General features: G+C 44.3%; 1 protein-coding gene across 2 annotated transcripts in view; it reads left to right on the top strand.

Moving 5' to 3' along the window:
- The first annotated feature begins 8577 nt into the window (after positions 1 to 8577).
- ZFYVE9 (zinc finger FYVE-type containing 9) overlaps positions 8578 to 19561 on the top strand; it is a 164576-nt gene continuing 153592 nt past the window's right edge. For both annotated transcript variants that reach the window (XM_073593534.1, XM_073593535.1), the window contains exon 1: positions 8578 to 8852. The gene's annotated coding sequence lies outside the window, so the exon portion shown is untranslated. The remainder of the gene's footprint in view (positions 8853 to 19561) is intronic.

Raw genomic sequence — 19561 nt, 5'->3', positions numbered from 1 at the left:
CACAGCGATCAGTGCTATAAACATGCACTGATTATTGCGTAACTGTCACTGGCAGGGAAGGGGTTAACACTAGGGGGCAATCAAGGGGTTAACTGTGTGTTCCCTCAGTGTGTTCTAACTGTGTGGGGATAGGAGTGACTAGGAGAGGAAACATATCGCTGTTCCTACTTAGTAGGAACAAACAATATGTTTCCTCTTCCCTGACAGCACAGGGATTTGTGTGTTTACACACACAAATCCCTGTGCTGGCGCTCGTGCACGCAATCACGCGTGGCCGGCGGCAATCGTGCCCGCCGGCCATGCGTATCGGGTTCCCAGCCGTGCAGTGGGTGCGCGCAAATTCTCTGTTGGCTGAAAAAGAGAAGGACATACCCTATGGGGTTTCACCCAGGAGAGCCATTCTGCCGAAGTATATCTGCGTGAGCCGGTCGGGAACCGGTTAATAATTGTTTTGTCACTGGGAAGAGGAGATGTCAACGCAAATTTGAAAATACAAAAAACATGGAAAAATACAAGGTTAAAGTGGAACTTTACCCATAACAACTTGATAAAAAATAATGTTCTTTAGCAAGGAACATATATTCAACATTAATAATTATGCTACCGAAATTAGTATGTGTTGTAAATTGCCTCCAGCATTGCTCTTGCTTCTTCTTGCCAGAGGCTGCCATTTTGCTGAAGCCCAAAGCCCCTGAACAGCAGTAAATCATAAAGTGGAAATAAACCCATTGATATAACAGTTTCAGAAAACAGTTACATTCCTGGAATACCAGAATTGATAATTGTCACATTTGCTTGTATCCTCAACCAAACTGTCAAACCATCAAATGGCTGGTGTCATAACTGATCACATGTGCAGCACCATGGAAGTTGCAGATAAAACAGGAGCAGCTTCCTTGGCTGTAAAGGATAGGAGGGTTTAATTTTGCTTTAAGGCTGTCAGCAGGTCGGCCTCTACAAACTCGGTAGTGCCTTAAAATGGAGAGCAACTGAGCATGTGCAGAGCGAGGTGAGGCAGTGTATTACTGGATTTTAAACAGTATAGGCCACTAATTGCGATTCTTGGCACCCCAGATGTTTTGGAACTACATTTCCCATGATGCTCATACACTCTGCAGTGTAGGTGAGCATCATGGGAAATGTAGTTCCTAAACATCTGGGGTGCCAAGGTTCACCATCACTGGTATAGGCTCTTATTTTATTGTTTTACATGGCTATACCTGCAAAAGAGGCCAGCCTGAAGTGATCTAGCAGAACATAATCTTCTGACTAAAGTTCCACTTTAAGTATGATACTATTAACCAGTGTTTTCTGTACCTTCTGAAATGAACTTCAGGCACACAGCTTGAAGCCCGCTGAAGCACCAGCAAGTGCATGATAGTCACCCCTCACCTCTATGGATGAATGAGTAAGTAATAATAATGAACATTAGCCTAGCAGCTTTGGCAATAAGTGGGCAACACACTGGGAACTGTGACAGCAAGCAGATGGTCAGCAAATGTGAGTAATGCCGCCTACACATGAGCGGACTTTCCGGCATACTTGGTCCGGCATACCGGAGTCCGTCGGACAATTTGATCGTGTGTGGGCTCCAGCAGACTTTTTTTTCTCAAACATTTGACGGACTTAGATTTGAAACATGTTTCAAATCTGTCCGACGGACTTGAGTCCGGTCGAAAAGTCCGCTCGTCTGTATGCTAGTCCGACGGACAAAAATCAACGCTAGGACAGCTATTTGCTACTGGCTATGAACTTCCTTGTTTTAGTCCGGTGTACGTCATCACGTACGAATCCGTCAGACTTTGGTTGATCGTGTGTAGGCAAGTCCGTTCATTTGGAAAGTCCGTTGGAAAGTCCATCGAAAAGTCCGCCGGACAAAGTCTGCCGTAAAGTCCGGTCGTGTGTACGCGACATAACACAATGACAACCCCAACAATATGTGGGCAGTAAACCAGCAGTCCTATTATTGTGCAACAAGCAACCAATTGTGACAATAGGTAGGCAACATGTAGTCATCAAAATATGTGGGCAAAAAATGGGAAATCATTACCATGTAAGCAAAAAAAGCAAGAAAAATAACTGGAGCCTAGTTTGATTTCCACCTTTACCTTGACTCCAAGACTGCAAGTTACATGCAGTGATCTCCTTCCCCTTTGGGCTAAATGTGACAATTTCAGTTGCCAGAAGAAGCCACTTAATGAAGAGTGCGGATATCACACGTGTCTTCCTGAGGACCTCTACAACACCTACCAGCCACAATCTGATAATTGCCCTGAATCCCACAGGACTTTCCTAAGATTTCCGGGATCTAGGACTTGTCTATAGAGTGCTTATTTTAACACTTGCCATTGAATCTATTTTAGCTCTGTTGAGCTGAGTGAGCTCCTACCTAACAGCATTTGCATAGCTCTGGTGGTAACATCATCATACAGGCAGTGACATAAATCGACAATCGATGTAGGTAAGTTGAAACCAATACTTGTAATTTGCATGCTACCCCTGACCAAACACCAAGGAAATCTTATTGCCAGTGACCACTATTGATTTGGGTGGTTTGAATCCCAGCTAAGACATTATCTGCATTGAGTTTGCATTCTCTATATGTGCTTGTGTCAATTTCCTCCAGGTACACCAGTTTCCTCCCAAACTCCAAAGAAAAGCTGGTAGGTTAATTGTCCCCTTTCCAAAAAGGCACTAGTCTGTGTGTGCGTGTAAGTATGCATGTGAGATAGGAACCTTAGATTGTAATCTCACTGAAGGCAGGGACTGATGTGAATGTACAGCATGTAAAGCACTGCGTAAACTGTCTGTGATATATAAACAGTTAAACACCTGTGATAAATAATCTTTTTAATGCCACTGACCACTGTTGATTTAACCAAGTGGCTGGTGCTCAAAAAAATTTTTTTTTTGGGGGGGGCGCAAACAAACTGAAAAACTCTGAAAAAAACCCCATCAATTGCAGCCACTATACCATCAATTGCAGCCACTATACCATCAATCACAGCCACTGTGCCATCAATCGCAGCCACTGTGCCATCAATCGCAGCCACTGTGCCATCAAATGTAGCCACTGTGCCCATCAAACGCAGCTACTGTGCCATCAAACGCAGGCACTGTGCCATCAAATGTAGCCACTGTGCCCATCAAACGCAGCTACTGTGCCATCAAACGCAGGCACTGTGCCATCAAACGCAGCCACTGTGCCCATCAATTGCCAACACTGTGCCCATCAATTGCTCCCACTGTGCCCATCAATTGCTGCCACTGTGCCCATCAATTGCCGCCACTGTGCCCATCAATTGCTCCCACTGTGCCCATCAATGGCCGCCACTGTGCCCATCAATTGCTCCCACTGTGCCCATCAATTGGCGCCACTGTGCCCATCAATTGGTGCCACTGTGCCCCATCAATTGCTCCCATCAAACCCATCAAGCCCAACAAACGCAGCTACTGTGCTACATCAAATGCTGCCAGTGTGCCCCCCGCTGACCCCCCGTCTGCACTTACCTGTCTCGGTGGGACAGCTCCTCTATATCTTCTCCCATCCTCTCTTCCCATCCTCTGCTATGATTGGACGCCTGGTGTCCAATCACAGTGCCTGTCGTTTCAGCCAATCAGGTGACGGGTAACAGATCTGAGCCGTTGATTGGAGGAGAGGCGGTTTAGTGTTAGGAAAGCGAATATTCATTCTCTTTTCTAACACAGCTAAGTGACCTGCGAGCGCCCAGCATGGCGCTCGCAGGTCACCTCTTTTGACGCCTATTAGAGCCTATGGCTCTAATCAGGTGCTTCAAAACCACACCCCCCCGCCCCTGAAAAAGGGCCAGGCGTCTGAATAGGGGGTGGCAGCAGCGGCCATGGATAGATTCATGCAATGCATGAATCTATCTATTGGTGCAAGAGGAGGGTGGCAGGAGAGAGGGGGCGGCGCCCGTGCGCCCTTAATGCACGGGCCGCCACTGATTTAACCACTTTACTACCCAGGCCATTTTTTTTATGTTTTTGCAGACGTGTTAAAATCTGCATTTTTTGCTGTTTTTTGCAGGTTATAACCCTGTCTAAAGCTGGGTACACACCTATGCCCCGTACACACGGTCAGACTTTGTTCGGACATTCCGACAACAAAATCCTAGGATTTTTTCTGACGGATGTTGGCTCAAACTTGTCTTGCATACACACGGTCACACAAAGTTGTCGGAAAATCCGATCGTTCTAAACGCGGTGACATAAAACACGTACGTCGGGACTATAAACAGGGCAGTGGCCAATAGCTTTCATCTCTTTATTTATTCTGAGCATGCGTGGCACTTTGTCCGTCGGATTTGTGTACACACGATTGGAATTTCCGACAACGGATTTTGTTGTCGGAAAATTTTATATCCTGCTCTCAAACTTTGTGTGTCGAAAAATCCGATGGAAAATGTGTGATGGAGCCTACACACGGTCGGAATTTCCGACAACAAGGTCCTATCACACATTTTCCATCGGAAAATCTGACCGTGTGTATGGGGCATAACAGTTTTATTTTTTGCTCACCCAGCAGGTTGAACGAAAAAAAAAAAACAACTGACAGATCGCTGTACCAACACAAAGTTGAAGTTGGTGCAGCGATCTCCCCTGCTGTTCTTTTGATTTCTGACAGCAGGGAGCAGTGCCGGGACAAGGCCAAATGCACCCCCCCCCCAAATGTATGAGCAAATGCATCAGCAAAAATCCCCTCCCTGCCCCCCCCCCCCCCTCCCCTCCTAGCACAAATCCTCACTATTCAAATTTCTTCTCTAAACATAAATCCTCTCCCCCCTCCAAATCCCCCTCCTTCAGGACAAATCCCCCCAAATCCCCTCTCCTAGCATTAATCCTTCCCCCAATTTTCCCTCCTAGCACAAATCCTAACACGCCCCCCCCCCCAATCCCTCTTTCTAACACAAATCCACCCTCCTAGTTCAAATCCACCTCCAAATTACCCCTTCTAGCAACCCTCCAAATTCCCAACTGCACCCAGGGCAGCCACCTCTCCCGCCCGCCCCTTGTCCTGGCGGGGAGGCTCTCCTGCCCAAACTTCCCCCGCCAGAATTCACAGATGAGTGCTCGCAGGCATTGGCTGTGAGTGCTGATCGGATACTGGTTTTCCAGCATGTCCCTTCGACATAAGCCAGTCGTTAGACCGGCTTCTGTCAGACAGACAGCTGTACAGCCGGACTGAAAGTTGGCCGGTTTCAACTGAACTGGCCGATTTTCAGCCAGTGTGTACCAAGCTTTACTCTATCCAAAATGAAGAAAAAAAAAGTTTTGCATTTAAATTTAGATACTGTAATGTAAGCTCAAAGTGTCAGATCTCTGTCTATATTCTGTGTACATAAAAACATATGTAGTGGAAGAGTTTCACTAACATGACCTGAGTAGTAATTTATGCGTACAAGGACTGTGTAGGCCAAAGATGGCCATAGGCAGATAGATTTTTTTTAATTCAAGCTGCGGGCTGAGAAATAAAAAACTTACAGATTCCCCCATCCACGCTATACAGCATGGACAAATCTGCAGTGATGGCTATTGCATTCTGACAGCCAGTGCCAGCAGCTGTCAGAATACCCAAACAGTGGCTGCCTCTGATTGGATGCAGCTGCTGTTTTGCAGACTATTTTCAACCAGGCTCTTTTAATTTTTCAGTCAAAAGATGTCAGGTGGTGGTTGCCAACAGGGCCACCTGCTAAGAACATTTCAGATGGTTCATCAGTTTACATCACCGGCATGGTCACTTCTGCGAATGTGCTACATCATCTCACACTGGCAAATGAAGATGCCTGAAGACCAGCACCCAGAAGGAGCCGGGGGGGGGTTTGAACATGGCGGTGCCAGTGAGGACCCTTTCTGAACTTCAGATATTTAGGGAGGAGGTAAGTTTAGTGCCTTTGGCAGCTGGATGGAGTTGTATACTTGCTGCAGCTGGGGTACTTTGCTTTATGATGGTGAAGTCATTATTACAATAAATATTATTCGAGGGTGGTTACGGATTCCCTCTATTTATTGCATATATGTATTAACTTGACTATTCCCATAGTTAGCTAGTCTATTAAAACTCTGATAAGCACAATGATATAAGGTTAGCTATGAAAACAAACACACTGCTTAGTAAAACAATGTCTTATTTATTTCCCAAGAAAATAGGAATATGCTAGCATGGAAATACTATAGAGAATTATACAGAGTATATGACAAAAGAACATCAAAGATACTTATCACAATGCTTTGCTCGAGATATTGTTTCATCGGCTGGGCTCAGGATGGCAAAAAGAGGGAGCTCTCTGACTCGTTCAGCCTTTTATACTTCAACCATACACCATCCAGAACCCCATTGCCATCCCATCTAGACTTTTGACGAATCACAGTATTTATGGGGCAGTCCTCCTCAATATATTATATTACTGTCCGTCCTGCTGTATTGGTCTCTAGGGGCAGCATTGTCCATGTCTATGTATCCTGGTCAATCTTCAATGCCTTTGAGCTTTTGATCTTCTGTAGCAGGACATTCATCAATCATCTTGTCAGCTATGGTCTCTTTCAAGCTTGCTTGCATAGCGTTATAACAACAGACGGTCCGGAGCCAAGCTTTGTTCAGCCTAATGGAGGCCTAATCTCTTCTTTCAGATATGCTACAAAGCTTTGATGTGTTACATTCCAGACCTGGTATCAACCAGGAAGAACATCAGACCTTTACCCTTTAAAGCCATGTAACTGCAAGTATCAGCATGGCTGATCTTTGGGAACAGGAAACAGATATGTAACAGATCCAATTCAAACTCTGGATAATACCAAAACACTGTTACCAATAAACGCAGTAACATTGACAGAGAGGAAACTCCAGAAATATGACATTAGACCATGTTGCCTTCCAACATGTGGTAAGAATTATACTCCCTGTTATGCTCAGCAGGCAGTACCTCCCTCCAAATGTAATCCATAAGTGAATGAGGCTGTGCCACTACCCTCCTGCAACTGCGGTTGGAGCACGGTGGTGAGGAATTTTAGGGGTTAAACAGGCAGAGAAAAGGTGACATATTATCATCTCACCACCTGTCAAACATCTTATGAAAAGTGATCCACCACGGATCACTCTTCTGAGTACAATAAATGTGTGAAGGAGCCCTCAGGGTGTTCACCCTCTCTAATTGTCCTGACCAACAGAAATGAAAGTGAGGGTAAATTCTAAACCTGGAGTTGCCACTGGAGCAACTCCAGGGGGGGGGGGGCGGCACGCAAACAATCCCCGGTGGCTCGCACTACGCTTTTATTGTAGCGCTAGTTTTATGGGGCAGACTGGACCGGGAGACAAATCGGTCTGGCGCTCCTATAAAGCAGCCGCACTGCTGCCGCTATGATAATACTAGCAGGGCCGCCATGGGGGGGGGGGCAGCCCATAAATATGTAGGTGGCCCGGGCGTCCCGTGGTGCCCAGGTGGCAGATCCCAACCAATGAGTTGTTGTGCGGGCGGCCGGCGTTCCACAAATGTGGGGAGGGGCCGGCGCTTCTAGTTTTGACTCTCTTATTATCACAGCGGGCCGCTCACCTAAATTCTCAGCTACAGAGAGACAGGTGCCATGTCGGGAGGCTGAAACTGTCTGTAGGAGAAAGTCAGCTGACGGGCGCGGGCAAGTAGAGTGAAGGGGGGGGGGGCTCTCCACTGTGTGAGGAGATGCCGTGTCGGGAGAGGTGCAGGGGAGACACAAGAAGGCAGGCAGGCTGTAGGTACCCAGGCTGAAAGTAGAACTATAGGCAACACACTTTTTTTTTATTTTGGATACAGTAAGAGAGGGTTATAGCCCCTGTTGGTTTATTTTTCACCATCCCTGTCCCATTGCAGACATTTTCCTTCATTTCCTGCCCTATAGCCAAACGGGAAGTTAGAGGAAATCCCTGCAAATTAAGGGAATCCTTAATGACTACATTGCCACCCCCAAAAGCCCTCAGAACTAGTGTCCCCACTGGAAAATTTCAGGTTGGGTCTTAAACAGGAAGAGGTGTGGCCTTGAGAGGACTGGGTGGGTCATATTTAAATTAGGGTGTGTATGAATTTAGTCACGCCTAGGGCAGTACAAAACCTAAATACCCCACTGCCCCCTGTCACTCTTGGCTGCTGAACATGAACTATTCAAGTGAATATGGCTGCCCCGCAACTGCCCACAATTCACTTGGCTGCGGCACAGTTTTTAGGGGGTTAAAAACAGGCAGTGAGGAGGCCATAAAGCGCCTGTCAAATCCTCTCTGAAGAGCGATCTGAATCCCCCCCTCCTCAATCCAAAGCAAAAAGAGAAAGTTTTGCCTCTACATTTATACATTTTGTGGTCACTGACCAATAGCAGCCATGCAGATGAGGAAAGTCAGAGAAATGCCAACAGAGCTCCTGACTTCCCATACACTGCATCCTGGTTCATGCTCAGTGATTGAATGGACTGCAGCCACAGGGTCACCATGGCAACCAGAGTGTTTGGCAGCAATGTCTCTGTGCCAGTCCTCTCTGCACACCACGTGTCCCCATCCCTCCGCTCTGCGGGCCGCCTGCACTGCTCCCTCCTCTCCGCCAGGGGGCGCCGGTGTCCTCCCGGCTGGTGCGCGTCCTCTCTCGTCCCCCCGCCTCTCCTCTCGTCGGGCCGGACATGGCAGTGACAGCGGAGCTGGGGGTACACGGAGCCGGGCCGCGCAGCAGGCAGGAACCGGACGGCGGGGAGAACAGGTGGCCGGTGGCCTTCCCTCCTTTGCAGCGCGGACTGTACTGAGGAGCCGTGTCGGCAGGCCGGGGAGAGCGGAGGACGGAGGGAGCCTGTGCCGCCAGCCCGGCATGAGGAACCCCCTGGTAAGTAGACTGCAACAAGGGCACCGCCGGGCCACATGCCGAGTCCGTCCCCTAGAGGGCAGCACAGCGCCCAGGTGACGTCACTCACCTCCCCGGGACAGATGGGACTCGCCTGCTGCAGGGGAACCACTAGTCCCAGCATGGACTGCCAGATCAGCGTCCCTAGAGGGCGCCATTGCGTCACCCTTAGTCTATAGAGCGGGGTGCCATCTGCAGGGGACTACAAATCCCAGCATGTCCTGTTAGGAGAATATTAGTAGAGGGTGCAGAGTGTCTGTGGGTAATCAGGGACCTCCTAGAATGAGTGCTGACAGACTACAGATCCCAGCATGCCCTGTGCAGAATGATCCTGATAGAGGGTGCTATAGTGTCTATGGGTGATCCTTGACCTCTAGAATGAGTGTTACCATCAGAGGAACTACAAATCCCAGCATGCACTGCAAGAAATAGAGCAGATGGACCATGCCACCGTGTCTATATGGGTAACCAGGCACTGCAAAATATAACACTGATAGAGGGTGCCACAGTGTCTGTGGGTAATCCTTGATCTCTACAATGAGTGCTGCAATCAGAGGAACTACAAGTCCCAGCATGCACTGCAAGGAATAATACTGATGGTGCCACAGTGCCTATGGGTAACCACTGAGCTCTACAGTAAGTGCCGGCATCAGGGGAACTACAAGTCCCAGCATGCACTGCTCAGTATACTAATGATGGAGGGTGTCACAGTGCCTATGGGTGACCAGTGACCTCTATAGTGAGTGCTGGCATCTGGGGAACTACAAGTCCCAGCATGCACATTTAGGACTAATACCAAAGGAGGGTGCCACAGTGTCTATGGATAACCAGGCAGCTCTATAGCGAGTGTGTGTGTGATCTTCCTGGTCCCATTTATAGTCGTCTTCCCTCGGTGCTCTGAGCTGTACACACGTCCTAGCAGATCTGGGCTGAGTACTGCCCCGGTGCTGTGTGTATACCCGGGCTGGTATAATGCCCGCTTCATGTGACAGTTGGCAGAGTATAACCTGTGTGTGAGCAGAGCAACATCTGCAGCTTCTTCTCTGCCATTTACTTTCTATTTCTAAGGACTACATATCCCATCTTGCTGCCTGTAAGCAGTGATTCCCGTACTGACTCCGCCTCCTGAATCTCCTCCTCTCAGCACCTCTGTAGTTTAGATGGCAGGATCTGTGAAATGTGTGATGCAGCAGTGCTACTCACAGGACATAGTGACTACGTGTCAGAGAACTTAGGAAGTAAATGTGGATCTTCACAAAGTAACCTTACAAACTTTAAGGTCGTTCAAATAATAGGAGTAGGCTAGAAATAATTGAAATACAATGTATAATTGCAATATGATGTGGAAATGTATGATTTGAAAATGTGACCATAGATACACTTATACTGAGAACCCCTATGCAATCTCTTTTTTTTTTTTTTTTTTATTTTAGCACATCTAAAACCACAATTTTTTTATTTTTTGTTAATTATGGATAGGATGTTGAGATATTACACTTTTAGGTTATCATTGTCCATGTTAATGAGACTCTCCCCATCTGTTTGTTTGTCCTGATAAAAATTGTCATCAGGGCTAAAAAATTGAGAGGGAGAATCCGGAATTTCATGTTGTCACCAGAACAGGAATAGAGGAGAAATCTTCTGATGGGTGAACTTGTTTTGTTAAATCGAAACCCCGGCCAAAGACAATCCTTAGCCATTTGCACTGTAATGAGTGAACACTAATGCAGTTTGTACAGTGTGTGGCCTCTGCTGTGTTATGTAATACTCTTACTTTCAGTACGCTCAGCACTAAATGTCTGGTGCTGAAACTTCCAGCCCCGTCTGGAGTCGGCCGGCCGTTCACTCACTCTGCAGCTCATCAATTCTGAAAACATCTTGCCTTCTTTTCAGTGTATGCAAGGTGCTTTGTGACTGGAGGAGAAGAGCTTGTGGTGTTCATCTGCACCTCCTCCAATCTCAGAATGCCTTGCATACTTTTAAAAGAATACAAGATGTTATCAGAATGGATGGGCAGCAAAGCGGGCAATTCTGGTTGGAGCACTCCGATTGTGGTAAGTTTTGGCACTGACTGTACTGCACAGGGGGAATAAAAGTAGTAATATTACATAAAAACAGCAGCAGCCGCATATTGCACATACTTCATTAGCGAAAGGGATGCACCGTTACCAAGGAGTACGAGTACCGATATTTTTTTTTTTAGTACTCACTGATACCAATTACCAATACCTACCGCAACTGTTTTGTTTTCACTTCAGCTGTCAGCAATGGTGCAAAGCATTGAAAAGTTATTTACAAATGAAATAAATAGATTTTTTAAAATTTTTTTTCGCTTTTTCAATGTGAAATGTATAAATATATGTTAATATATATGTGTAAAATATTCACTAACACAAAGCAAACAAAAAAAAAGTTTTGTTTATCGTTTATAAAATAGATGTGAACAAACAAAAAAAAAAAAAAGCAGGAAAATAATTAAATGGAAGAGAATAGGGAGTTAATTGAGGCTGATTAGAGTAAATTTAGGGTTAAAAAAGTGTTAAACGGAGGAACTTTTGTTCATCCCTTTGATCTGCAGATGAAGAAACAGAAAGATTTAAAAAGAAACAATGCTTCTTTTTATTTTAGTGTTTTAGCACTGAGCAATGTTGTTAATAAACATTTCTGGCTGCTGTTTTTTTTTTTTTTTGACAGCTCCAATTACTGGACTTCTTTAACACTTCAGCTGTCAACAGGGGAAACCCACTGACTGCTCAAAGAACCGAGCCTGAAAGTATCGGTGCATTTGCAGGAGTACCAATACTTGTGCAAATACTCGGTATCGGTGCAACCCTAATTAGCGTTCATTTATTTTTACAGTGAAAATGGTGTTTTTTCTTAAATCCAAATGTTTGCTTCAATAACTAAGAGGGGATCCAACTCACTTTCAAGTGATTTTCTATAGGGGTGCACCGAAATGAGAATTCTGGACCGAAACCCAAAATTCAGGATGCACTTGGCCGAAAACTGAAACCGAAATGGACTGTTTAAAAAAAAAAAAAAAAAAATATTTTATATATTTAATATCTTGAATTTAAATTAAGAGGAATTTATTTTCTGCCACTATAGGCACCATTTCAGCTGATAGGCTGCTTTCACACTGAGCAGTTTTTGAAGCGCTTTTGCATTAAAAATAGCGCAAGAAAAGCTCAAGAAAATTCCATCCCTTTAAATTCTATGTATGTCTTCACACTGGTCCTTTGCACTTCTGTTATGAATCCTGCTTGCCTGCATTTTTGGTGCGTATTCGGTCAGTTAAAAAAAAATCGGACCAAACGATCAATTACCCATTGGAAACGCAGCAAAAACGCACCCATGTTGCATTTTTGATGTGTTCTTTGAGTCTCATGACCTATGAAAAATGCACTGTGAAGGTGGTAAAGTTGTGTCAGTCTCGTGCATTTTCGGCGGCCATAAACAGCACCTTTTTTTTCTATTGGTACAACGCTGATAACCCTATTTTCAGTTGATATAACGGTGCTTCCTTAATTTTCTTTCATTTCCTGTAGTATTTACAGTTCAGTAAGCAAACAGAAATCTGATCAATGGGACATGGCAAAAAAATAGAGAAAAACCCTTCAGGGTTAATCCTTAGTGTAGGTGCTAATAAGCCCATTGCAAAAGCGTAGTGTATGTGCAGTTTAATACACAGTTTAATGCTAGAAAGGTCTCAGGCAAAGTGCATTTAATATCACTCCGCCTGGGACAGGATCTGGCGCTACAGACGAAGCATCAGCTCATGTGGCTCCTGCTCTCTCCACGGCCGCCTGTTTCCTGCACTGCTGGTGCCAGCTCGATGCACTCTGATATGCTCTGGGATGGCAGATCAACAAGTTCAGGTTGCGATCAATGGATTGCTGACCTGGTTTGAGGTCAATGGCCAAAAAAAAATGAATGGAAAAAAAAGAACTGTTCAAAAGACTCATAATGCCTCCTAGAATAGATATTGGGGTTTTTGCTTTCCAAAATGGGGTCATTTTGTGGGTAATTCCATTGTCCTGGTTCTCCAGGGCCTTCAAAAATGTAAAGGTCGTTAAAAAATTAGATGTGTAATGTATGCTCCTAGAACCCCTGACGGTGCTCCCTGCATGTTGGACCTCTCTGTGTGGCCAGGCTGTGTACAAGTCCCACACATGTGGTATCGTCATACTCGGGAGGAGTAGCAGAATGTATTTTGGGGTGTAATTGGAAGTATGCCTATTCTGTGTGTGAGAAATAACTTGTTATTATGAAAAGTTTGTGAAAAAAAAAAAGTCTTCATTTATCCCAAGAATTGTGGGGAAAAATTTTACAGCTTCAAAAAACTCACTATGCCTCTTACTAAATACCTTTGACTGTCTACTTTTCAAAAAGGGGTCATTTGGGGGGTATTTGTACTTTTTTGACATTTCAGGGCCTCAAGAAATGAGATGGGCCGTCAGTGCATCAGGTGTGATCAATTTTCAATGATTTGCACCATAGCTTGTAGACTCTATAACTTTCACACAGTCCAAATAATATCCACTAATTTAGGTTATTTTTACCAATGAGATGTAGCAGTATAAATTTTGGCCCAAATTTATGAACAAAAATTACTTATTTGCAAAATTTTATCATAGAAACTAAAAAGAATTGTGTTTTTTTTTTTTCAAAATTTTCACTCTTTTTTTTCACTTATGTCGCAAAAAATAAAAAACCCAGTGGTGTTTAACCACCTCAATACAGGGCACTTTCACCCCCTTCCTGGCCAAGCCATTTTTCAGTTTTCAGCGCTGTCGCACTTTGAATGACAATTGCGCGGTCATGCTACACTGCACCCTAATGAAATTTTTATCATTTTTTCCCCACAAATAGAGCTTTCTTATGGTGGTATTTGATCACATCCGTGTTTTTTATTTATTGCGCTATAAACAAAAGAAGAGGGACAATTTTGAAAAAACACAATATTTTTTACTTTTTGCTATAATAAATATCCAATTTTTTTTTTTTAAACAAATTTTTTCCTCAGTTTAGGCCGATGTGTATTCTTCTACATATTTTTGGTAAAAAAAAATTGCGATAAGCGTATATTGATTGGTTTGCGCAAAAGTTATAGCGTCTAAAAATAGGGGATAGATTTATAGCATTTTCATTTATTTATTTTTTACTAGTAATGGCAGCGATCTGCGATTTTATTGTGACTGCGATATTGCGGCGGACATATCGGACACTTGACACATTTTTGGGACCATTCACATTTATACAGCGATCCGTGCTATAAAAATGCTTGATTGATTACTGTGTAAATGTGACTGGCAGGGAAGGGGTTAACACTAGGTGGCGATCCAGGGGTTAATGTGTGTCCTAGGGAGGTGATTCTAACTGTGGGGGGAGGGGACTGACTGGTGGAGGTGACTGATCGGTGTCCCTATGTACAAGGGACACGCCATCGGTCTCCTCTCCTCTCTGACAGGACGTGGATCTGTGTTTACATACACAGATCCACGGTCCTGCTCTGTTACCCGCCAATCGCGGGTGCCCAGCGGACATCGCGGCCGCCGGGCACGTGCACTGGGTCCCGAGCGATGCAGCGGGCATGCGCGCGCGCCCCCTAGTGGCTCGGGAGGGCAATCACGTCATATGACGTCCGCCCAGAACAAGTGCTGCCTTGTCCCACCGTCGTATGACGGTGGGCGGTAGCTTAGTGGTTAAATACCACCAAAAGAAAGCTCTACTTGTATGATAAAAATGTTGTTTGCGTACAATGTTGCATTGTTGCATGACTGAGTAATTGGCATTCAAAGTGTGAGAGAGCTGAAAATTGGTCTGGGCTAGGAAGGGGGTGTAAGTGCCCTGTATTGAAGTAGTTAAAGATATATGGACAATTTTGGGTGAAAGATTTTATCATTATTTCACTGGCACTCACAGTTTTAAGGCTTGACATGTTGAGTTTGTATTTACTCATCGCTACCCAACCTCATCTTTTATATATTACCAAAAAATTGGGTAATTCTGTATATTGTGGTGTTTGTGTTCACTAAATTTTATTGTATTTTTTACTGAAAATATGTGCATTTGGTAAACATGCTCTAATATCATGTGACATAAAAAAGAGCAAAATGCAACCATTATATTCTCCAGGGTCTCGCTTTCAGAAATAATATTTGAGGATTTTAACACATTTTCAGGCCTAAAATATGCATTTAACACCTGAAACTGGTAGATAAGTGGCTAAAATATAACTAAATGCAAAATCTTTTTTTTTTTTTTTTTGATGTGGTAAAGTGCTAGGCTTTTACTGCTTTCTGTGTCCTTGTTATCAATGGGTGTAAACTAAAATTCCACATTTTGGGTTGTCACCAGATCGCTAATAAATGGGAAATATTCCCTTCTACCCCGGTGACAACAAGGGATTCCCTCACTTTGGACGGATTTCCTCCCACTTACTGTTTTAGTTATAGGACAGGAAGTGAAGGAAAATCTCTCCAATGGGACACAGATGGCACAAACTGTCAGGTGTAATCAACTTCTCTTACTGTGTCCACAATTTATATAAAAAAAAGTTTACCTGTAGTTCTACTTTAATGTAGGTTGTAGTATGTGTGAGAAGCATTTGGGTGAGTGAAAATTTCCCTTCTGCAGAATTACAATATATTGGAATGGATTGATTCCCTATTCCCGGTGGTGATGTTAATGTACCTTTGGTCTCATGATACGGAGTGGTGCCTTTTATTGCAGCAGAATTGATTTCTTATTAGCTGCAGTAAAAATAAAATGGAGGTTTTAAAACGTCACATCATGAATTGACATTATTGCTATAAATTATACTGTTTAGGTTTAGAACATTTTCACTTATATACAGTCAGGTCCATAAATATTGGGACATCGACACAATTCTAATCTTTTTGGCTCTATACACCACCACAATGGATTTGAAATGAAACGAACAAGATGTGCTTTAACTGCAGACTTTCAGCTTTAATTTGAGGGTATTTACATCCAAATCAGGTGAACGGTGTAGGAATTACAACAGTTTGTAGATGTGCCTCCCACTTTTTAAGGGACCAAAAGTAATGGGACAGATTAACAATCATCCGTCAAACTTTCACTTTTTAATACTTGGTTGCAAATCCTTTGCAGTCAATTACAGCCTGAAGTCTGGAACGCATAGACATCAGCAGACGCTGGGTTTCATCCCTGGTGATGCTCTGCCAGGCCTCTATTGCAACTGTCTTCAGTTCCTGCTTGTTCTTGGGGCATTTTCCCTTCAGTTTTGTCTTCAGCAAGTGAAATGCATGCTCAATCGGATTCAGGTCAGGTGATTGATTTGGCCATTGCATAACATTCCACTTCTTTCCCTTAAAAAACTCTTTGGTTGTTTTCGCAGTATGCTTCGGGTCATTGTCCATCTGCACTGTGAAGCGCCGTCCAATGAGTTCTGAAGCATTTTGCTGAATATGAGCAGATAATATTGCCCAAAACACTTCAGAATTCATCCTGCTGCTTTTGTCAGCAGTCACATCATCAATAAATACAAAAGAACCAGTTCCATTGGCAGCCATACATGCCCACGCCATGACACTACCACCACCATGCTTCACTGATAAGGTGGTATGCTTTGGATCATGAGCAGTTCCTTTCCTTCTCCATACTCTTCTCATCACTCTGGTACAAGTTGATTTTGGTCTCATCAGTCCAAAGGATGTTGTTCCAGAACTGTGAAAGCTTTTTTAGATGTTGTTTGGCAAACTCTAATCTGGCTTTCCTGTTTTTGAGGCTCACCAATGGTTTACATCTTGTGGTGAACCCTCTGTATTCACTCTAGTGAAGTCTTCTCTGGATTGTTGACATTGACACACATACACCAACCTCCTGGAGAGTGTTCTTGATCTGGCCAACTGTTTTGAAGGATGTTTTCTTCACCAGGGAAAGAATTCTTCGGTCATCCACCACAGTTATTTTCCTTTGTCTTCCGGGTCTTTTGGTGTTGCTGAGCTCACCGGTGCGTTCTTTCTTTTTAAGGATGTTCCAAATAGTTGATTTGGCCACACCTAATGTTTTTGCTATCTCTCTGATGGGTTTGTTTTGTTTTTTCAGCCTAATGATGGCTTGCTTAACTGATAGTGACAGCTCTCTGGATCTCATATTGAGAGTTGACCGCAACAGATTGCAAAAGCAAATAGCACACTTGAACTCTGGACCTTTTATCTGCTCCTTGTAAATGGGATAATGAGGGCATAACACACACCTGGCCATGGAACAACTGAGCAGCCAATTGTGCCATTACTTTTGGTCCCTTAAAAAGTGGGAGGCACATATACAAACTGTTGTAATTCCTACACCGTTCACCTGATTTGGATGTAAATACCCTCAAATTAAAGCTGAAAGTCTGCAGTTAAAGCACATCTTTTTCATTTCATTTCAAATCCATTGTGGTGGTGTATAGAGCCAAAAAGATTACAATTGTGTCCATGTCCCAATATTTATGGACCTGACTGTAGAAGATCAATTCAAAATTTATTGCTTTTTCAGATTTCTGCTTCTGTCATTGTTTTGTCATCACTGACAAATAGTACCAGAATAATTTTGAACTAAAGGCTTAGTCCACTATTGTTGCCATGTTTCATGTTACCCTATACATGAAACATGGTTGCATTCCCAAATTCCTCACCTTGAAACCACCCCCACATACCTAAATCCCGGGGTGCTTCTGTCTGGAGTGTCCTGCACAAGAACTCGCCACAAAAGGTGCATGCAGTATTTTATGAAACAATTGTGTTACCATGCATTGCGTTGGGCTGCAACACAGGTGCGTCAGCAAGGTGTGCTATTAGAAATGAATGGCACACCAATGCACAAAACATACATTACTGCAGTTTATCAGCTTTAAAATGAATACTTTGGAGAATTATTTTGGGTTCACGGGTTCTATTCCAAATTTAGTTTGTGTTCCAGACTTTTCAGTACTATGAGGGCCATGTTGTATATTTCACAAATATTTGCAAGCCTAAAAAAAAAATAAGTTTTATAAATTAATTATTAATATTTAAATTAATGAATAAAGTTTTACTTGGGGTTTTTTTGTAATCTGTATGATGTGACTCAGAAACTCCTTAGGCACCCCCTTACATCAAGGTCCCCATTAGAGTCCTTTGAGCCCCCCCACCCTTTCATCTGGTTCCCTATCAGAGCCCCCCCCCCCGCTCTTTACATCAGGGCCTCCATCAGAGTTTCCTCCTCTTACATCAGGGTACCCCATTACCTTACACAGTTACTGTAGTGGGAGCCTAGAGAGCCCAAGAGCTTGGCTGTAACAGGGGGTCTGCTTGGACAAAGTGCTGTCCTTCTGTGATACTAGGGCAAGCACTTAGAGTATGTAAACCCAACATTTTGTATTCCTGATATGTGCCTGCTGTACCATGTACTTGTATGAAGCAGTATCCCGTTCTTTGTATTGCTTCCTTTGTGTGAAATCTCTGGTGTTCCTCCCAGTTCCTCTGCTTCCCTATTAAAAACTGACCACACTAGGCAGGAGAACACACCGTGGTCAGTTTTCTAGTTATGCTGGAACCCAGTGTGCTCTCCTCCAATGATCAGACTCACACCCCTCCCTGCACAATCTTTTACTGGGAAGTTCAGTGTGTTGCTGAGCCCCCCCCCCCCCACACACACACACAAATTTGCTTTGAATCTAGGAGCCAGTTAAAAAAGTTAGGAGCCAGTTGTTTTTAGAGTGGTATGGATTAGAGCTGCACGATTCTGGCCAAAATGAGAATCACGATTTTTTTGCTTAGAATAAAAAGCTCACGATTCTTTCACGATTCTCGCACTGTAAAATCTTTCACATTATACCCAAAAAAAAAAAAAAAAAAAAAAGGGCTAACTTTACTGGTTAGATTTTTTTTTTTTTTAAATTCATTAATAAGTAATTTTTTCCAAAGAAAAAAGACCGCTGTACAAATACAGTGTGACATAAAATATTGCAACAACCACCATTTTATTCTCTAGGATGGCAGGTGGCACTGAATGGCACTGGCAGGTGGCACTGATTGGCAGTGGCACTGGTTGGCACTGGCAGGTGGCACAGGTTTGGAACTGGCAGGTGGCACTATTGGCACTGGCATGTGGCACTGGCAGATGGCACTGATTGGCAGTGGCACTGGTTGGCACTGGCAGGGGGCACTGATTGGCGGTGGCACTGGCAGGTGGCACTGGTTGGCGGTGGCACTGGCGGGCACTGGCATGTGGCACTGGTTGGTTCCACTGGTAGTGGCACTGGTTGACAGTGGTAGGTGGCACTGGTTGGCGATGGTAGGTGGCACTGGTTGGCACTGGCAGGTTTCACACTGTTGCTGTGTGTGAAACTGACAAGTAATAGAGAGGAAAGAGGAGCTGTCAGAATTGAGCTTAATGTCAGGGGTGGGCAGGACCCGGCCGGGGTGGGCGGGACCCAGCAGCTATCAAACACCAGCCAATGATTGGGCTGCTTAAGAAAAGGGGCGGGGCCACATACACGTAGCGGCCCGCTCAAATCCTATCCCATTGGCTGGTGCTTGATAGCTGCTGGGTCCCGCCCACCCCGGCATCAAGTTCAATTCTGACAGATCCTCTATGTTACGTGTCAGTTTCACACACTCAGCGGCTCTGGCAAGCATCAAGCGCCGTGCTGAGTGTGGAGAAGGGAGGAGGAACGG

Source organism: Aquarana catesbeiana, linkage group LG07, assembly GCF_042186555.1.
Source record: "Aquarana catesbeiana isolate 2022-GZ linkage group LG07, ASM4218655v1, whole genome shotgun sequence".
NCBI classification, from domain to species: Eukaryota; Metazoa; Chordata; class Amphibia; order Anura; family Ranidae; genus Aquarana; species Aquarana catesbeiana.
This window is presented reverse-complemented; position numbering and strand designations above follow the sequence as displayed.